The sequence below is a fragment of the Engystomops pustulosus genome, chromosome 8, assembly GCF_040894005.1.
Source record: "Engystomops pustulosus chromosome 8, aEngPut4.maternal, whole genome shotgun sequence".
Classification (NCBI taxonomy): Eukaryota; Metazoa; Chordata; class Amphibia; order Anura; family Leptodactylidae; genus Engystomops; species Engystomops pustulosus.
The window spans coordinates 1080001-1100701 of NC_092418.1; positions in this window are offsets into that span (position 1 = coordinate 1080001).

The window sequence follows — 20701 nt, forward strand, 5'->3', positions numbered from 1 at the left end:
AGACTTGGCTGTAGGTCCCGGAGAGGAATAATGCCCATGGAAGTAAGAGCTCCTACCTCCAAAGGGGCAAGTCAGCGGGAGAAGCCACTTGGCCTATCCGGCCACATGTCACTGTCCCCCGGCCAAGCTTGGCTGTAGGTCCCGGGGAGGAATAATGCCCATGGAAGTAGGAGCTCCTACTTCCAAAGGGGCAAGTCAGCGGAAGAAGCCACTAGTTCTATCCGGCCAAGAGTCACTGTTCCCCGGCCTTACTTGGCAGTAGGTCCCGGGGAGGAATAATGCCCATGGAAGTAGGAGCTCCTACTTCCAAAGGGGCAAGTCAGCGGGAGAAGCCACTTGGCCTATCCGGCCAAGAGTCACTGTTCCCCGGCCACTCTTGGCAGTAGGTCCCGGGGAGGAATAATGCCCATGGAAGTAGGAGCTCCTACTTCCAAAGGGGCAAGTCAGCGGGAGAAGCCACTTGGCCTATCCGGCCAAGACACACTGTTCCCCGGCCACACTTGGCAATAGGTCCCGGGGAGGAATAATGCCCATGGAAGTAGGAGCTCCTACTTCCAAAGGGGCAAGTCAGCGGGAGAAGCCACTAGTTCTATCCGGCCAAGAGTCACTGTTCCCCGGCTACACTTGGCAGTAGGTCCCGGGGAGGAATAATGCCCATGGAAGTAGGAGCTACTACCTCCAAAGGGTGAAGACACTTGGCTCTAAGTCCCCGAGAGGTATACTGCCCATGGGAGTAAGAGCTCCTACTTCCAAAGGGGCAAGTCAGCGGGAGAAGCCACTTGGCCTACCCGGCCAAGAGTCACTGTTCCCCGGCCACACTTGGCAGTAGGTCCCGGGGAGGAATAATGCCCATGGAAGTAGGAGCTCCTACTTCCAAAGGGGCAAGTCAGCGGGAGAAGCCACTTGGCCTACCCGGCCAAGAGTCACTGTTCCCCGGCCACACTTGGCAGTAGGTCCCGGGGAGGAATAATGCCCATGGAAGTAGGAGCTCCTACTTCCAAAGGGGCAAGTCAGCGGGAGAAGCCACTTGGCCTATCCGGCCACATGTCACTGTCCCCCGGCCACACTTGGCTGTAGGTCCCGGGGAGGAATAATGCCCATGGAAGTAGGAGCTCCTACTTCCAAAGGGGCAAGTCAGCGGAAGAAGCCACTAGTTCTATCCGGCCAAGAGTCACTGTTCCCCGGCCTTACTTGGCAGTAGGTCCCGGGGAGGAATAATGCCCATGGAAGTAGGAGCTCCTACTTCCAAAGGGGCAAGTCAGCGGGAGAAGCCACTTGGCCTATCCGGCCAAGAGTCACTGTTCCCCGGCCACACTTGGCAATAGGTCCCGGGGAGGAATAATGCCCATGGAAGTAGGAGCTCCTACTTCCAAAGGGGCAAGTCAGCGGGAGAAGCCACTAGTTCTATCCGGCCAAGAGTCACTGTTCCCCGGCCACACTTGGCAGTAGGTCCCGGGGAGGAATAATGCCCATGGAAGTAGGAGCTACCACCTCCAAAGGGTGAAGACACTTGGCTCTAAGTCCCCGAGAGGTATACTGCCCATGGGAGTAAGAGCTCCTACTTCCAAAGGGGCAAGTCAGCGGGAGAAGCCACTTGGCCTATCCGGCCAAGAGTCACTGTTCCCCGGCCACACTTGGCAGTAGGTCCCGGAGAGGAATAGTGCCCATGGAAGTAGGAGCTCCTACTTCCAAAGGGGCAAGTCAGCGGGAGAAGCCACTTGGCCTACACGGCCAAGAGTCACTGTTCCCCGGCCACACTTGGCAGTAGGTCCCGGGGAGGAATAATGCCCATGGAAGTAGGAGCTACTACCTCCAAAGGGGCAAGTCAGCGGGAGAAGCCACTTGGCCTATCCGGCCAAGAGTCACTGTTCCCCGGCCACTCTTGGCAGTAGGTCCCGGGGAGGAATAATGCCCATGGAAGTAGGAGCTCCTACCTCCAAAGGGGCAAGTCAGCGGGAGAAGCCACTTGGCCTACCCGGCCAAGAGTCACTGTTCCCCGGCCACACTTGGCAGTAGGTCCCGGGGAGGAATAATGCCCATGGAAGTAGGAGCTCCTACCTCCAAAGGGGCAAGTCAGCGGGAGAAGCCACTTGGCCTATCCGGCCAAGAGTCACTGTTCCCCGGCCACACTTGGCAGTAGGTCCCGGGGAGGAATAATGCCCATGGAAGTAAGAGCTCCTACTTCCAAAGGGGCAAGTCAGCGGGAGAAGCCACTTGGCCTATCCGGCCACATGTCACTGTCCCCCGGCCAAGCTTGGCTGTAGGTCCCGGGGAGGAATAATGCCCATGGAAGTAGGAGCTCCTACTTCCAAAGGGGCAAGTCAGCGGAAGAAGCCACTAGTTCTATCCGGCCAAGAGTCACTGTTCCCCGGCCACACTTGGCAGTAGGTCCCGGGGAGGAATAATGCCCATGGAAGTAGGAGCTCCTACTTCCAAAGGGGCAAGTCAGCGGGAGAAGCCACTTGGCCTATCCGGCCAAGAGTCACTGTTCCCCGGCCACACTTGGCAGTAGGTCCCGGGGAGGAATAATGCCCATGGAAGTAGGAGCTCCTACTTCCAAAGGGGCAAGTCAGCGGGAGAAGCCACTAGTTCTATCCGGCCAAGAGTCACTGTTCCCCGGCAACACTTGGCAGTAGGTCCCGGGGAGGAATAATGCCCATGGAAGTAGGAGCTACTACCTCCAAAGGGTGAAGACACTTGGCTCTAAGTCCCCGAGAGGTATACTGCCCATGGGAGTAAGAGCTCCTACTTCCAAAGGGGCAAGTCAGCGGGAGAAGCCACTTGGCCTATCCGGCCAAGAGTCACTGTTCCCCGGCCACACTTGGCAGTAGGTCCCGGGGAGGAATAATGCCCATGGAAGTAGGAGCTCCTACTTCCAAAGGGGCAAGTCAGCGGGAGAAGCCACTTGGGCTATCCGGCCACATGTCACTGTCCCCCGGCCACACTTGGCAGTAGGTCCCGGGGAGGAATAATGCCCATGGAAGTAAGAGCTCCTACTTCCAAAGGGGCAAGTCAGCGGGAGAAGCCACTTGGCCTATCCGGCCACATGTCACTGTCCCCCGGCCACACTTGGCAGTAGGTCCCGGGGAGGAATAATGCCCATGGAAGTAAGAGCTCCTACTTCCAAAGGGGCAAGTCAGCGGGAGCAGCCACTTGGCCTATCCGGCCAAGAGTCACTGTTCCCCGGCCACACTTGGCAGTAGGTCCCGGGGAGGAATAATGCCCATGGAAGTAGGAGCTCCTACTTCCAAAGGGGCAAGTCAGCGGAAGAAGCCACTAGTTCTATCCGGCCAAGAGTCACTGTTCCCCGGCCTTACTTGGCAGTAGGTCCCGGGGAGGAATAATGCCCATGGAAGTAGGAGCTCCTACTTCCAAAGGGGCAAGTCAGCGGGAGAAGCCACTTGGCCTATCCGGCCAAGAGTCACTGTTCCCCGGCCACTCTTGGCAGTAGGTCCCGGGGAGGAATAATGCCCATGGAAGTAGGAGCTCCTACTTCCAAAGGGGCAAGTCAGCGGGAGAAGCCACTAGTTCTATCCGGCCAAGAGTCACTGTTCCCCGGCTACACTTGGCAGTAGGTCCCGGGGAGGAATAATGCCCATGGAAGTAGGAGCTACTACCTCCAAAGGGTGAAGACACTTGGCTCTAAGTCCCCGAGAGGTATACTGCCCATGGGAGTAAGAGCTCCTACTTCCAAAGGGGCAAGTCAGCGGGAGAAGCCACTTGGCCTACCCGGCCAAGAGTCACTGTTCCCCGGCCACACTTGGCAGTAGGTCCCGGGGAGGAATAATGCCCATGGAAGTAGGAGCTCCTACTTCCAAAGGGGCAAGTCAGCGGGAGAAGCCACTTGGCCTATCCGGCCAAGAGTCACTGTTCCCCGGCCACACTTGGCAGTAGGTCCCGGGGAGGAATAATGCCCATGGAAGTAAGAGCTCCTACTTCCATAGGGGCAAGTCAGCGGAAGAAGCCACTTGGCCTATCCGGCCAAGAGTCACTGTTCCCCGGCCACACTTGGCAGTAGGTCCCGGGGAGGAATAATGCCCATGGAAGTAGGAGCTCCTACTTCCAAAGGGGCAAGTCAGCGGGAGAAGCCACTTGGCCTATCCGGCCAAGAGTCACTGTTCCCCGGCCACACTTGGCAGTAGGTCCCGGGGAGGAATAATGCCCATGGAAGTAAGAGCTCCTACTTCCATAGGGGCAAGTCAGCGGAAGAAGCCACTTGGCCTATCCGGCCAAGAGTCACTGTTCCCCGGCCACACTTGGCAGTAGGTCCCGGGGAGGAATAATGCCCATGGAAGTAGGAGCTCCTACTTCCAAAGGGGCAAGTCAGCGGGAGAAGCCACTTGGCCTATCCGGCCACATGTCACTGTCCCCCGGCCACTCTTGGCAGTAGGTCCCGGGGAGGAATAATGCCCATGGAAGTAGGAGCTCCTACTTCCAAAGGGGCAAGTCAGCGGGAGAAGCCACTTGGCCTATCCGGCCACATGTCACTGTCCCCCGGCCACTCTTGGCAGTAGGTCCCGGGGAGGAATAATGCCCATGGAAGTAGGAGCTCCTACTTCCAAAGGGGCAAGTCAGCGGGAGAAGCCACTTGGCCTACCCAGGCAAGAGTCACTGTTCCCCGGCCACACTTGGCAGTAGGTCCCGGGGAGGAATAATGACCATGGAAGTAAGAGCTCCTACTTCCAAAGGGGCAAGTCAGCGGGAGAAGCCACTTGGCCTATCCGGCCAAGAGTCACTGTTCCCCGGCCACACTTGGCAGTAGGTCCCGGGGAGGAATAATGCCCGTGGAAGTAAGAGCTCCTACTTCCATAGGGGCAAGTCAGCGGGAGAAGCCACTTGGCCTATCCGGCCAAGAGTCACTGTTCCCCGGCTACACTTGGCAGTAGGTCCCGGGGAGGAATAATGACCATGGAAGTAAGAGCTCCTACTTCCAAAGGGGCAAGTCAGCGGGAGAAGCCACTTGGCCTATCCGGCCAAGAGTCACTGTTCCCCGGCCACACTTGGCAGTAGGTCCCGGGGAGGAATAATGCCCATGGAAGTAGGAGCTCCTACTTCCAAAGGGGCAAGTCAGCGGGAGAAGCCACTTGGCCTATCCGGCCACATGTCACTGTCCCCCGGCCACACTTGGCTGTAGGTCCCGGGGTGGAATAATGCCCATGGAAGTAGGAGCTCCTACTTCCAAAGGGGCAAGTCAGCGGGAGCAGCCACTTGGCCTACCCGGCCAAGTGTCACTGTTCCCCGGCCACACTTGGCTGTAGGTCCCGGAGAGGAATAATGCCCATGGAAGTAAGAGCTCCTACCTCCAAAGGGTGAAGACACTTGGCTCTAAGTCCCCGAGAGGTATACTGCCCATGGAAGTGAGAGCTCCTACTTCCAAAGGGGCAAGTCAGCGGGAGAAGCCACTTGGCCTATCCGGCCAAGAGTCACTGTTCCCCGGCCACACTTGGCAGTAGGTCCCGGGGAGGAATAATGCCCATGGAAGTAGGAGCTCCTACTTCCAAAGGGGCAAGTCAGCGGGAGAAGCCACTTGGCCTAACCGGCCAAGAGTCACTGTTCCCCGGCCACACTTGGCAGTAGGTCCCGGGGAGGAATAATGACCATGGAAGTAAGAGCTCCTACTTCCAAAGGGGCAAGTCAGCGGGAGAAGCCACTTGTCCTATCCGGCCAAGAGTCACTGTTCCCCGGCCACACTTGGCAGTAGGTCCCGGGGAGGAATAATGCCCGTGGAAGTAAGAGCTCCTACTTCCATAGGGGCAAGTCAGCGGGAGAAGCCACTTGGCCTATCCGGCCAAGAGTCACTGTTCCCCGTCCACACTTGGCAGTAGGTCCCGGGGAGGAATAATGACCATGGAAGTAAGAGCTCCTACTTCCAAAGGGGCAAGTCAGCGGGAGAAGCCACTTCGCCTACCCGGCCAAGTGTCACTGTCCCCCGGCCAGACTTGGCGGCAAGTCCCGGGGAGGAATAATGCCCATGGAAGTAGGAGCTACTACCTCCAAAGGGGCAAGTCAGCGGGAGAAGCCACTTGGCCTATCCGGCCAAGAGTCACTGTTCCCCGGCCACACTTGGCAGTAGGTCCCGGGGAGGAATAATGCCCATGGAAGTAGGAGCTCCTACTTCCAAAGGGGCAAGTCAGCGGGAGAAGCCACTTGGCCTATCCGGCCAAGAGTCACTGTTCCCCGGCCACACTTGGCAGTAGGTCCCGGGGAGGAATAATGCCCATGGAAGTAAGAGCTCCTACTTCCATAGGGGCAAGTCAGCGGGAGAAGCCACTTGGCCTATCCGGCCAAGAGTCACTGTTCCCCGGCCACACTTGGCAGTAGGTCCCGGGGAGGAATAATGCCCATGGAAGTAGGAGCTCCTACCTCCAAAGGGTGAAGACACTTGGCTCTAAGTCCCCGAGAGGTATAATGCCCATGGAAGTAAGAGCTCCTACTTCCAAAGGGGCAAGTCAGCGGGAGAAGCCACTTGGCCTATCCGGCCAAGAGTCACTGTTCCCCGGCCACACTTGGCAGTAGGTCCCGGGGAGGAATAATGCCCATGGAAGTAGGAGCTACTACCTCCAAAGGGTGAAGACACTTGGCTCTAAGTCCCCGAGAGGTATAGTGCCCATGGAAGTAAGAGCTCCTACTTCCAAAGGGGCAAGTCAGCGGGAGAAGCCACTTGGCCTATCCGGCCAAGAGTCACTGTTCCCCGGCCACACTTGGCAGTAGGTCCCGGGGAGGAATAATGCCCATGGAAGTAAGAGCTCCTACTTCCAAAGGGGCAAGTCAGCAGGAGAAGCCACTTGGCCTACCCGGCCAAGAGTCACTGTTCCCCGGCCACACTTGGCTGTAGGTCCCGGGGAGGAATAATGCCCATGGAAGAAAGAGCTCCTACTTCCAAAGGGGCAAGTCAGCGGGAGAAACCACTTGGCCTATCCGGCCAAGAGTCACTGTTCCCCGGCCACACTTGGCAGTAGGTCCCGGGGAGGAATAATGCCCATGGAAGTAGGAGCTCCTACTTCCAAAGGGTCAAGTCAGCGGGAGAAGCCACTAGTTCTATCCGGCCAAGAGTCACTGTTCCCCGGCCACACTTGGCAGTAGGTCCCGGGGAGGAATAATGCCCATGGAAGTAAGAGCTCCTACTTCCAAAGGGGCAAGTCAGCGGGAGAAGCCACTTGGCCTATCCGGCCACATGTCACTGTCCCCCGGCCACACTTGGCAGTAGGTCCCGGGGAGGAATAATGCCCATGGAAGTAAGAGCTCCTACTTCCAAAGGGGCAAGTCAGCGGGAGCAGCCACTTGGCCTATCCGGCCAAGAGTCACTGTTCCCCGGCCACACTTGGCAGTAGGTCCCGGGGAGGAATAATGCCCATGGAAGTAGGAGCTCCTACTTCCAAAGGGGCAAGTCAGCGGGAGCAGCCACTTGGCCTATCCGTCCAAGAGTCACTGTTCCCCGGCCACACTTGGCTGTAGGTCCCGGGGAGGAATAATGCCCATGGAAGTAAGAGCTCCTACTTCCAAAGGGGCAAGTCAGCGGGAGAAGCCACTTGGCCTATCCGGCCACATGTCACTGTCCCCCGGCCACACTTGGCAGTAGGTCCCGGGGAGGAATAATGCCCATGGAAGTAGGAGCTACTACCTCCAAAGGGTGAAGACACTTGGCTCTAAGTCCCCGAGAGGTATAGTGCCCATGGAAGTAAGAGCTCCTACTTCCAAAGGGGCAAGTCAGCGGGAGAAGCCACTTGGCCTACCCGGCCAAGAGTCACTGTTCCCCGGCCACACTTGGCAGTAGGTCCCGGGGAGGAATAATGCCCATGGAAGTAAGAGCTCCTACTTCCAAAGGGGCAAGTCAGCGGGAGAAGCCACTTCGCCTACCCGGCCAAGTGTCACTGTCCCCCGGCCAGACTTGGCTGCAAGTCCCGGGGAGGAATAATGCCCATGGAAGTAGGAGCTACTACCTCCAAAGGGGCAAGTCAGCGGGAGAAGCCACTTGGCCTATCCGGCCAAGAGTCACTGTTCCCCGGCCACACTTGGCAGTATGTCCCGGGGAGGAATAATGCCCATGGAAGTAGGAGCTACTGCCTCCAAAGGGTGAAGACACTTGGCTCTAAGTCCCCGAGAGGTATACTGCCCATGGAAGTAAGAGCTCCTACTTCCAAAGGGGCAAGTCAGCGGGAGAAGCCACTTGGACTATCCGGCCAAGAGTCACTGTTCCCCGGCCACACTTGGCAGGAGGTCCCGGGGAGGAATAATGCCCATGGAAGTAGGAGCTCCTACTTCCAAAGGGTCAAGTCAGCGGGAGAAGCCACTTGGCCTATCCGGCCAAGAGTCACTGTTCCCCGGCCACACTTGGCAGTAGGTCCCGGGGAGGAATAATGCCCATGGAAGTAGGAGCTACTACCTCCAAAGGGTGAAGACACTTGGCTCTAAGTCCCCGAGAGGTATACTGCCCATGGAAGTAAGAGCTCCTACTTCCAAAGGGGCAAGTCAGCGGGAGAAGCCACTTGGCCTATCCGGCCAAGAGTCACTGTTCCCCGGCCACACTTGGCAGGAGGTCCCGGGGAGGAATAATGCCCATGGAAGTAGGAGCTCCTACTACCAAAGGGTCAAGTCAGCGGGAGAAGCCACTTGGCCTATCCGGCCAAGAGTCACTGTTCCCCGGCCACACTTGGCAGTAGGTCCCGGGGAGGAATAATGCCCATGGAAGTAGGAGCTCCTACTTCCAACGGGCAAGTAAGCGGGAGAAGCCACTTGGCCTATCCGGCCAAGAGTCACTGTTCCCCGGCCACACTTGGCAGTAGGTCCCGGGGAGGAATAATGCCCATGGAAGTAGGAGCTCCTACTTCCAAAGGGGCAAGTCAGCGGGAGAAGCCACTTGGCCTATCCGGCCAAGAGTCACTGTTCCCCGGCCACACTTGGCAGTAGGTCCCGGGGAGGAATAATGCCCATGGAAGTAGGAGCTCCTACTTCCAAAGGGGCAAGTCAGCGGGAGAAGCCACTAGTTCTATCCGGCCAAGAGTCACTGTTCCCCGGCAACACTTGGCAGTAGGTCCCGGGGAGGAATAATGCCCATGGAAGTAGGAGCTACTACCTCCAAAGGGTGAAGACACTTGGCTCTAAGTCCCCGAGAGGTATACTGCCCATGGGAGTAAGAGCTCCTACTTCCAAAGGGGCAAGTCAGCGGGAGAAGCCACTTGGCCTATCCGGCCAAGAGTCACTGTTCCCCGGCCACACTTGGCAGTAGGTCCCGGGGAGGAATAATGCCCATGGAAGTAGGAGCTCCTACTTCCAAAGGGGCAAGTCAGCGGGAGAAGCCACTTGGGCTATCCGGCCACATGTCACTGTCCCCCGGCCACACTTGGCAGTAGGTCCCGGGGAGGAATAATGCCCATGGAAGTAAGAGCTCCTACTTCCAAAGGGGCAAGTCAGCGGGAGAAGCCACTTGGCCTAACCGGCCACATGTCACTGTCCCCCGGCCACACTTGGCAGTAGGTCCCGGGGAGGAATAATGCCCATGGAAGTAAGAGCTCCTACTTCCAAAGGGGCAAGTCAGCGGGAGCAGCCACTTGGCCTATCCGGCCAAGAGTCACTGTTCCCCGGCCACACTTGGCAGTAGGTCCCGGGGAGGAATAATGCCCATGGAAGTAGGAGCTCCTACTTCCAAAGGGGCAAGTCAGCGGGAGCAGCCACTTGGCCTATCCGTCCAAGAGTCACTGTTCCCCGGCCACACTTGGCTGTAGGTCCCGGGGAGGAATAATGCCCATGGAAGTAAGAGCTCCTACTTCCAAAGGGGCAAGTCAGCGGGAGAAGCCACTTGGCCTATCCGGCCACATGTCACTGTCCCCCGGCCACACTTGGCAGTAGGTCCCGGGGAGGAATAATGCCCATGGAAGTAGGAGCTACTACCTCCAAAGAGTGAAGACACTTGGCTCTAAGTCCCCGAGAGGTATAGTGCCCATGGAAGTAAGAGCTCCTACTTCCAAAGGGGCAAGTCAGCGGGAGAAGCCACTTGGCCTATCCGGCCAAGAGTCACTGTTCCCCGGCCACACTTGGCAGTAGGTCCCGGAGAGGAATAATGCCCATGGAAGTAGGAGCTCCTACTTCCAAAGGGGCAAGTCAGCGGGAGAAGCCACTTGGCATATCCGGCCAAGAGTCACTGTTCCCCGGCCACACTTGGCAGTAGGTCCCGGGGAGGAATAATGCCCATGGAAGTAAGAGCTCCTACTTCCATAGGGGCAAGTCAGCGGGAGAAGCCACTTGGCCTATCCGGCCAAGAGTCACTGTTCCCCGGCCAGACTTGGCGGCAAGTCCCGGGGAGGAATAATGCCCATGGAAGTAGGAGCTCACTTGGCTCTAAGTCTTCGAGAGGTATAATGCCCATGGAAGTAAGAGCTCCTACTTCCAAAGGGGCAAGTCAGCGGGAGAAGCCACTTCGCCTACCCGGCCAAGTGTCACTGTCCCCCGGCCAGACTTGGCGGCAAGTCCCGGGGAGGAATAATGCCCATGGAAGTAGGAGCTCCTACTTCCAAAGGGGCAAGTCAGCGGGAGAAGCCACTTGGCCTATCCGGCCAAGAGTCACTGTTCCCCGGCCACACTTGGCAGGAGGTCCCGGGGAGGAATAATGCCCATGGAAGTAGGAGCTCCTACTTCCAAAGGGGCAAGTCAGCGGGAGAAGCCACTTGGCCTATCCGGCCAAGAGTCACTGTTCCCCGGCCACACTTGGCAGTAGGTCCCGGGGAGGAATAATGCCCATGGAAGTAGGAGCTCCTACTTCCAAAGGGGCAAGTCAGCGGGAGAAGCCACTTGGCCTAACCGGCCAAGAGTCACTGTTCCCCGGCCACACTTGGCAGTAGGTCCCGGGGAGGAATAATGCCCATGGAAGTAGGAGCTCCTACTTCCAAAGGGGCAAGTCAGCGGGAGAAGCCACTAGTTCTATCCGGCCAAGAGTCACTGTTCCCCGGCCACACTTGGCAGTAGGTCCCGGGGAGGAATAATGCCCATGGAAGTAGGAGCTCACTTGGCTCTAAGTCTTCGAGAGGTATAATGCCCATGGAAGTAAGAGCTCCTACTTCCAAAGGGGCAAGTCAGCGGGAGAAGCCACTTCGCCTACCCGGCCAAGTGTCACTGTCCCCCGGCCAGACTTGGCGGCAAGTCCCGGGGAGGAATAATGCCCATGGAAGTAGGAGCTCCTACTTCCAAAGGGGCAAGTCAGCGGGAGAAGCCACTTCGCCTACCCGGCCAAGTGTCACTGTCCCCCGGCCAGACTTGGCGGCAAGTCCCGGGGAGGAATAATGCCCATGGAAGTAGGAGCTCCTACTTCCAAAGGGGCAAGTCAGCGGGAGAAGCCACTTCGCCTACCCGGCCAAGTGTCACTGTCCCCCGGCCAGACTTGGCGGCAAGTCCCGGGGAGGAATAATGCCCATGGAAGTAGGAGCTCACTTGGCTCTAAGTCTTCGAGAGGTATAATGCCCATGGAAGTAAGAGCTCCTACTTCCAAAGGGGCAAGTCAGCGGGAGAAGCCACTTCGCCTACCCGGCCAAGTGTCACTGTCCCCCGGCCAGACTTGGCGGCAAGTCCCGGGGAGGAATAATGCCCATGGAAGTAGGAGCTCCTACTTCCAAAGGGGCAAGTCAGCGGGAGAAGCCACTTCGCCTACCCGGCCAAGTGTCACTGTCCCCCGGCCAGACTTGGCGGCAAGTCCCGGGGAGGAATAATGCCCATGGAAGTAGGAGCTCCTACTTCCAAAGGGGCAAGTCAGCGGGAGAAGCCACTTCGCCTACCCGGCCAAGTGTCACTGTCCCCCGGCCAGACTTGGCGGCAAGTCCCGGGGAGGAATAATGCCCATGGAAGTAGGAGCTCACTTGGCTCTAAGTCTTCGAGAGGTATAATGCCCATGGAAGTAAGAGCTCCTACTTCCAAAGGGGCAAGTCAGCGGGAGAAGCCACTTCGCCTACCCGGCCAAGTGTCACTGTCCCCCGGCCAGACTTGGCGGCAAGTCCCGGGGAGGAATAATGCCCCATGGAGCTCGGGCAGACTAGAAGTAACCTCGTCTGCCCGCTGGAGGGCGCCCTTCCCGGAGCGGAGGGGACCCCCTTGGCCACAAAGTGCAAGCCGAGTTTGGAGCTCGAAACCCGGCCACGCTTGGTCGTAGGTCCCGGTGAGGAACATGGCCATGGAAGTCGGAGCTCAAACCTCCAAATTGACCTCAGCGGGAGCACTTGCTGAGGCTGCCCGGGCATGGGTTACTGTTCCCCGGGCACACTTGGTCGTAGGTCCAAGTGTGGAACGTGTCCATGGAAGTTGAAGTGAAGAGAACCGCGAAAGGGAGTTTTTGCGCGAAGCCGCGGCCGAGGAGGGCTCACCGATCCCGGCGTGATTTCTGCCAGGCCCGGTACCCAAACCGAACTCCGCATGGTGGCTGGATCCGCGACCCTGGAACCCTGGGCCGGGAGCCTAGGGGCGAGAGGGGCCCCATGGAGCTCGGGCAGACTAGAAGTACCCTCGTCTGCCCGCTGGAGGGCGCCCTTCCCGGAGCGGAGGGGACCCCCCAAGCGACCAAGTGCAAGCCGAGTTTGGAGCTCGAAACCCGGCCACACTTGGTAGTATGTCCCGGTGAGGAACATGCCCATGGAAGTAAGAGCTCAGCGGGAGCAGCCACTCAGGCTACCCGGGAATGTGTCACTGTCCCCCGGCCAAGACTTGGCGGCAAGTCCCGGGGAGGAATAGTTCCCATGGAAGTAGCTCAGCGGGAGCAGCCACTCAGGCTACCCGGGAATGTGTCACTGTCCCCCGGCCAGACTTGGCGGCAGGTCCCGGGGAGGAATAGTGCTCATGGAAGTAGCTCAGCGGGAGCAGCCACTCAGGCTACCCGGGAATGTGTCACTGTCCCTCGGCCACACTTGGTCGTTGATTCCTGATGAGGAACATGCCCATGGAACTAAAGAGTGCAGCGGGAGCAGCCGCTCAGGCTACCCGGGAATGTGTCACTGTCCCCCGGCCAGACTTGGCGGCAGGTCCCGGGGAGGAATAGTGCTCATGGAAGTAGCTCAGCGGGAGCAGCCACTCAGGCTACCCGGGAATGTGTCACTGTCCCTCGGCCACACTTGGTCGTTGATTCCTGATGAGGAACATGCCCATGGAACTAAAGAGTGCAGCGGGAGCAGCCGCTCAGGCTACCCGGGAATGTGTCACTGTCCCCCGGCCAGACTTGGCGGCAGGTCCCGGGGAGGAATAGTGCCCATGGAAGTCGGAGCTCCAACCTCCAAGTTGACCTCAGCGGGAGCAGCCGCTGAGGCTACCCGGGCATGGGTGACTGTTCCCCGGCCACACTTGGTCGGAGGTCCCGGTGTGGAACATGCCCATGGAAGTTGAAGGGAAGAGAACCGCGAAAGGGAGTTTGGAGGCTGAGCCGCGGCCGAGGAGGTCTCACCGATCCCGGCGTGATTCCAGCCAGGCCCGGTACCCTATACCGAACTCGACAGGGTGGCTGTATCCGGGACCCTGGAACCCTGGGCGGGGAGCCTAGGGGCGAGAGGGGCCCCATGGAGCTCGGGCAGACTAGAAGTACCCTCGTCTGCCCGCTGGAGGGCGCCCTTCCCGGAGCGGAGGGGACCCCCCAAGCGACCAAGTGCAAGCCGAGTTTGGAGCTCGAAACCCGGCCACACTTGGTAGTATGTCCCGGTGAGGAACATGCCCATGGAAGTAAGAGCTCAGCGGGAGCAGCCACTCAGGCTACCCGGGAATGTGTCACTGTCCCCCGGCCAGACTTGGCGGCAGGTCCCGGGGAGGAATAGTGCCCATGGAAGTAGCCCAGCGGGAGCAGCCGCTCAGGCTACCCGGGAATGTGTCACTGTCCCCCGGCCAGACTTGGCGGCAGGTCCCGGGGAGGAATAGTGCTCATGGAAGTAGCTCAGCGGGAGCAGCTGCTGAGGCTACCCGGGAATGTGTCACTGTCCCTGGGCCACACTTGGTCGTTGGTTCCTGATGAGGAACATGCCCATGGAAGTAAGAGTTCAGCGGGAGAAGCCGCTCAGGCTACCCGGGAATGTGTCACTGTCCCCCGGCCAGACTTGGCGGCAGGTCCCGGGGAGGAATAGTGCCCATGGAAGTCGGAGCTCCAACCTCCAAGTTGACCTCAGCGGGAGCACTTGCTGAGGCTACCCGGGCATGGGCGACTGTTCCCCGGCCACACTTGGTCGGAGGTCCCGGTGTGGAACATGCCCATGGAAGTTGAAGGGAAGAGAACCGCGAAAGGGAGTTTGGAGGCTGAGCCGCGGCCGAGGAGGTCTCACCGATCCCGGCGTGATTCCAGCCAGGCCCGGTACCCTATACCGAACTCGACAGGGTGGCTGTATCCGGGACCCTGGAACCCTGGGCGGGGAGCCTAGGGGCGAGAGGGGCCCCATGGAGCTCGGGCAGACTAGAAGTACCCTCGTCTGCCCGCTGGAGGGCGCCCTTCCCGGAGCGGAGGGGACCCCCCAAGCGACCAAGTGCAAGCCGAGTTTGGAGCTCGAAACCCGGCCACACTTGGTAGTATGTCCCGGTGAGGAACATGCCCATGGAAGTAAGAGCTCAGCGGGAGCAGCCACTCAGGCTACCCGGGAATGTGTCACTGTCCCCCGGCCAGACTTGGCGGCAGGTCCCGGGGAGGAATAGTGCCCATGGAAGTAGCCCAGCGGGAGCAGCCGCTCAGGCTACCCGGGAATGTGTCACTGTCCCCCGGCCAGACTTGGCGGCAGGTCCCGGGGAGGAATAGTGCTCATGGAAGTAGCTCAGCGGGAGCAGCTGCTGAGGCTACCCGGGAATGTGTCACTGTCCCTGGGCCACACTTGGTCGTTGGTTCCTGATGAGGAACATGCCCATGGAAGTAAGAGTTCAGCGGGAGAAGCCGCTCAGGCTACCCGGGAATGTGTCACTGTCCCCCGGCCAGACTTGGCGGCAGGTCCCGGGGAGGAATAGTGCCCATGGAAGTCGGAGCTCCAACCTCCAAGTTGACCTCAGCGGGAGCACTTGCTGAGGCTACCCGGGCATGGGCGACTGTTCCCCGGCCACACTTGGTCGGAGGTCCCGGTGTGGAACATGCCCATGGAAGTTGAAGGGAAGAGAACCGCGAAAGGGAGTTTGGAGGCTGAGCCGCGGCCGAGGAGGTCTCACCGATCCCGGCGTGATTCCAGCCAGGCCCGGTACCCTATACCGAACTCGGCAGGGTGGCTGTATCCGGGACCCTGGAACCCTGGGCGGGGAGCCTAGGGGCGAGAGGGGCCCCATGGAGCTCGGGCAGACTAGAAGTACCCTCGTCTGCCCGCTGGAGGGCGCCCTTCCCGGAGCGGAGGGGACCCCCAAGCGACCAAGTGCAAGCCGAGTTTGGAGCTCGAAACCCGGCCACACTTGGTAGTATGTCCCGGTGAGGAACATGCCCATGGAAGTAAGAGCTCAGCGGGAGCAGCCACTCAGGCTACCCGGCAATGTGTCACTGTCCCCCGGCCAAGACTTGGCGGCAAGTCCCGGGGAGGAATAGTGCCCATGGAAGTAGCTCAGCGGGAGCAGCCGCTCAGGCTACCCGGGAATGTGTCACTGTCCCCCGGCCAGACTTGGCGGCAGGTCCCGGGGAGGAATAGTGCTCATGGAAGTAGCTCAGCGGGAGCAGCTGCTGAAGATACCCGGGAATGTGTCACTGTCCCTGGGCCACACTTGGTCGTTGGTTCCTGATGAGGAACATGCCCATGGAAGTAAGAGTTCAGCGGGAGAAGCCGCTCAGGCTACCCGGGAATGTGTCACTGTCCCCCGGCCAGACTTGGCGGCAGGTCCCGGGGAGGAATAGTGCCCATGGAAGTCGGAGCTCCAACCTCCAAGTTGACCTCAGCGGGAGCACTTGCTGAGGCTACCCGGGCATGGGCGACTGTTCCCCGGCCACACTTGGTCGGAGGTCCCGGTGTGGAACATGCCCATGGAAGTTGAAGGGAAGAGAACCGCGAAAGGGAGTTTGGAGGCTGAGCCGCGGCCGAGGAGGTCTCACCGATCCCGGCGTGATTCCAGCCAGGCCCGGTACCCTATACCGAACTCGACAGGGTGGCTGTATCCGGGACCCTGGAACCCTGGGCGGGGAGCCTAGGGGCGAGAGGGGCCCCATGGAGCTCGGGCAGACTAGAAGTACCCTCGTCTGCCCGCTGGAGGGCGCCCTTCCCGGAGCGGAGGGGACCCCCCAAGCGACCAAGTGCAAGCCGAGTTTGGAGCTCGAAACCCGGCCACACTTGGTAGTATGTCCCGGTGAGGAACATGCCCATGGAAGTAAGAGCTCAGCGGGAGCAGCCACTCAGGCTACCCGGGAATGTGTCACTGTCCCCCGGCCAGACTTGGCGGCAGGTCCCGGGGAGGAATAGTGCCCATGGAAGTAGCCCAGCGGGAGCAGCCGCTCAGGCTACCCGGGAATGTGTCACTGTCCCCCGGCCAGACTTGGCGGCAGGTCCCGGGGAGGAACAGTGCTCATGGAAGTAGCTCAGCGGGAGCAGCTGCTGAGGCTACCCGGGAATGTGTCACTGTCCCTGGGCCACACTTGGTCGTTGGTTCCTGATGAGGAACATGCCCATGGAAGTAAGAGTTCAGCGGGAGAAGCCGCTCAAGCTACCCGGGAATGTGTCACTGTCCCCCGGCCAGACTTGGCGGCAGGTCCCGGGGAGGAACAGTGCCCATGGAAGTCGGAGCTCCAACCTCCAAGTTGACCTCAGCGGGAGCACTTGCTGAGGCTACCCGGGCATGGGCGACTGTTCCCCGGCCACACTTGGTCGGAGGTCCCGGTGTGGAACATGCCCATGGAAGTTGAAGGGAAGAGAACCGCGAAAGGGAGTTTGGAGGCTGAGCCGCGGCCGAGGAGGTCTCACCGATCCCGGCGTGATTCCAGCCAGGCCCGGTACCCTATACCGAACTCGGCAGGGTGGCTGTATCCGGGACCCTGGAACCCTGGGCGGGGAGCCTAGGGGCGAGAGGGGCCCCATGGAGCTCGGGCAGACTAGAAGTACCCTCGTCTGCCCGCTGGAGGGCGCCCTTCCCGGAGCGGAGGGGACCCCCAAGCGACCAAGTGCAAGCCGAGTTTGGAGCTCGAAACCCGGCCACACTTGGTAGTATGTCCCGGTGAGGAACATGCCCATGGAAGTAAGAGCTCAGCGGGAGCAGCCACTCAGGCTACCCGGCAATGTGTCACTGTCCCCCGGCCAAGACTTGGCGGCAAGTCCCGGGGAGGAATAGTGCCCATGGAAGTAGCTCAGCGGGAGCAGCTGCTGAGGCTACCCGGGAATGTGTCACTGTCCCCCGGCCAGACTTGGCGGCAGGTCCCGGGGAGGAATAGTGCTCATGGAAGTAGCTCAGCGGGAGCAGCTGCTGAGGCTACCCGGGAATGTGTCACTGTCCCTGGGCCACACTTGGTCGTTGGTTCCTGATGAGGAACATGCCCATGGAAGTAAGAGTTCAGCGGGAGAAGCCGCTCAAGCTACCCGGGAATGTGTCACTGTCCCCCGGCCAGACTTGGCGGCAGGTCCCGGGGAGGAATAGTGCCCATGGAAGTCGGAGCTCCAACCTCCAAGTTGACCTCAGCGGGAGCACTTGCTGAGGCTACCCGGGCATGGGCGACTGTTCCCCGGCCACACTTGGTCGGAGGTCCCGGTGTGGAACATGCCCATGGAAGTTGAAGGGAAGAGAACCGCGAAAGGGAGTTTGGAGGCTGAGCCGCGGCCGAGGAGGTCTCACCGATCCCGGCGTGATTCCAGCCAGGCCCGGTACCCTATACCGAACTCGGCAGGGTGGCTGTATCCGGGACCCTGGAACCCTGGGCGGGGAGCCTAGGGGCGAGAGGGGCCCCATGGAGCTCGGGCAGACTAGAAGTACCCTCGTCTGCCCGCTGGAGGGCGCCCTTCCCGGAGCGGAGGGGACCCCCAAGCGACCAAGTGCAAGCCGAGTTTGGAGCTCGAAACCCGGCCACACTTGGTAGTATGTCCCGGTGAGGAACATGCCCATGGAAGTAAGAGCTCAGCGGGAGCAGCCACTCAGGCTACCCGGGAATGTGTCACTGTCCCCCGGCCAAGACTTGGCGGCAAGTCCCGGGGAGGAATAGTGCCCATGGAAGTAGCTCAGCGGGAGCAGCCGCTCAGGCTACCCGGGAATGTGTCACTGTCCCCCGGCCAGACTTGGCGGCAGGTCCCGGGGAGGAATAGTGCTCATGGAAGTAGCTCAGCGGGAGCAGCTGCTGAAGATACCCGGGAATGTGTCACTGTCCCTGGGCCACACTTGGTCGTTGGTTCCTGATGAGGAACATGCCCATGGAAGTAAGAGTTCAGCGGGAGAAGCCGCTCAGGCTACCCGGGAATGTGTCACTGTCCCCCGGCCAGACTTGGCGGCAGGTCCCGGGGAGGAATAGTGCCCATGGAAGTCGGAGCTCCAACCTCCAAGTTGACCTCAGCGGGAGCACTTGCTGAGGCTACCCGGGCATGGGCGACTGTTCCCCGGCCACACTTGGTCGGAGGTCCCGGTGTGGAACATGCCCATGGAAGTTGAAGGGAAGAGAACCGCGAAAGGGAGTTTGGAGGCTGAGCCGCGGCCGAGGAGGTCTCACCGATCCCGGCGTGATTCCAGCCAGGCCCGGTACCCTATACCGAACTCGGCAGGGTGGCTGTATCCGGGACCCTGGAACCCTGGGCGGGGAGCCTAGGGGCGAGAGGGGCCCCATGGAGCTCGGGCAGACTAGAAGTACCCTCGTCTGCCCGCTGGAGGGCGCCCTTCCCGGAGCGGAGGGGACCCCCAAGCGACCAAGTGCAAGCCGAGTTTGGAGCTCGAAACCCGGCCACACTTGGTAGTATGTCCCGGTGAGGAACATGCCCATGGAAGTAAGAGCTCAGCGGGAGCAGCCACTCAGGCTACCCGGCAATGTGTCACTGTCCCCCGGCCAAGACTTGGCGGCAAGTCCCGGGGAGGAATAGTGCCCATGGAAGTAGCTCAGCGGGAGCAGCCGCTCAGGCTACCCGGGAATGTGTCACTGTCCCCCGGCCAGACTTGGCGGCAGGTCCCGGGGAGGAATAGTGCTCATGGAAGTAGCTCAGCGGGAGCAGCCACTCAGGCTACCCGGGAATGTGTCACTGTCCCTGGGCCACACTTGGTCGTTGGTTCCTGATGAGGAACATGCCCATGGAAGTAAGAGTTCAGCGGGAGCAGCCGCTCAGGGCTACCCGGGAATGTGTCACTGTCCCCCGGCCAGACTTGGCGGCAGGTCCCGGGGAGGAATAGTGCCCATGGAAGTCGGAGCTCCAACCTCCAAGTTGACCTCAGCGGGAGCAGCCGCTGAGGCTACCCGGGCATGGGTGACTGTTCCCCGGCCACACTTGGTCGGAGGTCCCGGTGTGGAACATGCCCATGGAAGTTGAAGGGAAGAGAACCGCGAAAGGGAGTTTGGAGGCTGAGCCGCGGCCGAGGAGGTCTCACCGATCCCGGCGTGATTCCAGCCAGGCCCGGTACCCTATACCGAACTCGGCAGGGTGGCTTTATCCGGGACCCTGGAACCCTGGGCGGGGAGCCTAGGGGCGAGAGGGGCCCCATGGAGCTCGGGCAGACTAGAAGTACCCTCGTCTGCCCGCTGGAGGGCGCCCTTCCCGGAGCGGAGGGGACCCCCCAAGCGACCAAGTGCAAGCCGAGTTTGGAGCTCGAAACCCGGCCACACTTGGTAGTTGGTCCCGGTGAGGAACATGCCCATGGAAGTAAGAGCTCAGCGGGAGCAGCCGCTCAGGCTACCCGGGAATGTGTCACTGTCCCCCGGCCAGACTTGGCGGCAGGTCCCGGGGAGGAATAGTGCTCATGGAAGTAGCTCAGCGGGAGCAGCTGCTGAGGCTACCCGGGAATGTGTCACTGTCCCTGGGCCACACTTGGTCGTTGGTTCCTGATGAGGAACATGCCCATGGAAGTAAGAGTTCAGCGGGAGAAGCCGCTCATGCTACCCGGGAATGTGTCACTGTCCCCCGGCCAGACTTGGCGGCAGGTCCCGGGGAGGAATAGTGCCCATGGAAGTCGGAGCTCCAACCTCCAAGTTGACCTCAGCGGGAGCACTTGCTGAGGCTACCCGGGCATGGGTGACTGTTCCCCGGCCACACTTGGTCGGAGGTCCCGGTGTGGAACATGCCCATGGAAGTTGAAGGGAAGAGAACCGCGAAAGGGAGTTTGGAGGCTGAGCCGCGGCCGAGGAGGTCTCACCGATCCCGGCGTGATTCCAGCTAGGCCCGGTACCCTATACCGAACTCGGCAGGGTGGCTGTATCCGGGACCCTGGAACCCTGGGCGGGGAGCCTAGGGGCGAGAGGGGCCCCATGGAGCTCGGGCAGACTAGAAGTACCCTCGTCTGCCCGCTGGAGGGCGCCCTTCCCGGAGCGGAGGGGACCCCCCAAGCGACCAAGTGCAAGCCGAGTTTGGAGATCGAAACCCGGCCACACTTGGTAGTTGGTCCCGGTAAGGAACATGCCCATGGAAGTAAGAGCTCAGCGGGAGCAGCCACTCAGGCTACCCGGCAATGTGTCACTGTCCCCCGGCCAAGACTTGGCGGCAAGTCCCGGGGAGGAATAGTGCCCATGGAAGTAGCTCAGCGGGAGCAGCTGCTGAGGCTACCCGGGAATGTGTCACTGTCCCCCGGCCAGACTTGGCGGCAGGTCCCGGGGAGGAATAGTGCTCATGGAAGTAGCTCAGCGGGAGCA